This window comes from Colobus angolensis, unplaced genomic scaffold (genome assembly GCF_000951035.1).
Source record: "Colobus angolensis palliatus isolate OR3802 unplaced genomic scaffold, Cang.pa_1.0 Scaffold2, whole genome shotgun sequence".
NCBI lineage: Eukaryota > Metazoa > Chordata > Mammalia > Primates > Cercopithecidae > Colobus > Colobus angolensis.
The window spans coordinates 10012079-10014544 of record NW_012115154.1 but is presented as its reverse complement, the minus strand read 5'-3'; positions in this window follow the sequence as shown (position 1 = coordinate 10014544).

The window sequence follows — 2466 nt, the reverse complement described above, 5'->3', positions numbered from 1 at the left end:
TAAGCTTTGGAATTAACTTGTCAATATCCACAGAATAATTTGCTTGGATTTTGATCGGGATTGCATTGAGTCTATAGCATAAGTGAATATGAAATTCCCTTTGCTCAAATTGCTCTCAAGTACATCTGTTGCATTGACACAAATCCAGTAAGTGATAAAAGTAGAACTGACTATATACAGTTCTGGATATGCCTTTTTTTCCTGAACCATTTGAAAGTAAGTCACAGATATGATAATATGTGACTCCTAAATGTTTGAGTGTAAACCTTCTAAGGATAAGAACATTTTCCTATATAACTACAATATTATTACTATTTCTAGGGTAACTAACACTAATTCATCAGTTTTTTTAAACACATGCATGCCCTTAATCTGTTAATATATATGTAATATATAATAATATATAAATCTATTAATATATAATAAATGTAAGAAGGGAAGAGTGGATATTGAAGGACAGCTTGCACACCTGATATACCTAGATTTCTTTTTTTAAAAAAAATGCCTTCTATAAAATTAGTCTGTTAAGATACTCCTTTAAAAAATTTAAGATACTCCTTTAAAAAGGAGAATTTGGGGAAACATTAAGCACTGTATTGATCTCATGGAAATTCACGATGCAGAGTGGCATATTAAAGGCTCTGAGAAGTTCTGCAATAGAGGAATGTGTCTAGCTTTGTTTAAGCTAAGATAACTTGGCCAAAAAACCACACATTTCACAAAATTTTGTTTTCTTTTTTGCAGAAGCCCTATTAACATAAGCTTGGGAAATATTACTTTGGGAATCATTGAGAGTGTCTTAGTTTGCAGTTATGCAAACATTTTAAAGGAATTCTAGTCCTAGGGATGTAGTAGAAATGTGCATATTGTGATAGTCAAAGTTCAATCAAAGAAACAGAAAAACTAGGAGATACATAAAGGAGTTTGTTGCAGGGATTTGGTTTTATGCAACTGTGGGAGCTGTTAGACAATCTATATAAGGCTGTTATTTGTGTCTGCTGTTGGAGTTTGAAGTCTACTGGGCAGACAGTTATGAAGGAAGAGAGTAAATCTGTGAAGAAGAAGAGGAGGAGGAGGAGGAAGAGGAAGAATAAGAAGCTGAAACTCATGAAGATAGATGGGAATTTGGATCAGGCTGTTACTGTATCCAGCTTTGGTGATGTGGGTGTCTCCTAAGGAGAAGCTGATGCCCTTTATTATGGAACTAAACACACACCTGGCTTAGGAGTCGGAGAAGTTGAAGATCAAGGGATGGTGGCTGCAGCATCATCAGGGCTGGCTGCTGCCCCTCACTACTGTGGTAAGCCTGCAGAGAAGCAGCTATGCAGTGCACCTTCTGCACCGACCTTACAGATGCAAACATAATGTGGCTATTGATTCACTTCCACATCTCAGCTGGAAGCATACAAAGAAGGGAAATTCTGAGGAGGATAGTTCAACCCAACCAGGTCAATGCATCACAATGCCACTTTACGCTATTTCAGCAGATGGCAAATACAGGATTGTTTACAGCAGTGCCCGTTGCTGTAACTTCACACTGGAAGTAACCTGAATGTGCATCACCAGTTAAGCAGGTAAACTGCTACATGCATATGAGAGAAGTAATAAATGAACAAACTATTGCTACACACATCAGCATGGATGACATAAAAGGCATAAAAGAATATAAACTATAATTACATTTGTAGAAACTCAGAAGAGGCTAAGCTAATTCATGAGAGAGGGTTAATGACTTGGAGGCTCTATGAGGGAGGGTTCTGATGTACAAATAATGTTCTTTCAGCTTCTTGATCTGGGTGCTACTTACACAAATATGTTTACTTTGGGAAAATCCATTGAGTTGTACTTTGTGCACTTTTCCTTTTCTAAAATTTTAAGTTCCAGGATAAATGTGCAGATGTGCAGGTTTGTTACATAGGTAAACGTGTGCCATGGTGGTTTGCTCCACCTTTCAACCCCTCACCTAGGTATTAAGCCTTTCATGCGTTAGCTATTTATTCTGATGCTTTTTCTTCCCCTTCCCCACCGACAGGCCCTGGTATGTGTTGTTCCCCTCCCTGTGTCCATGTGTTCTCACTGTTCAGCTCCCACTTATGAGTGAGAACATGCAGTGTTTGGGTTTCTGTTCCCATGTTAGTTTGCTGAGGATAATGGCTTCTAGCTCCATCCATGTCCCTGCAAAGGACATGATCTCGTTCCATTTTATGGCTGCATAGTATTCTGTGGTGTGCATACCACGTTTTCTTCATCCAGTCTACTGTCGATGGCTGCATAGTATTCTGTGGTGTGTACCACGTTTTCTTTATCCAGTCTACCATCAATGGCTGCATGGTATTCTGTGGTGTGTACCACGTTTTCTTTATCCAGTCTACTGTCGATGGCTGCATGGTATTCTGTGGTGTGTAACCACGTTTCTTCATCCAGTCTATCATCGGTGGCTGCATGGTATTCTGTGGTGTGTACCAC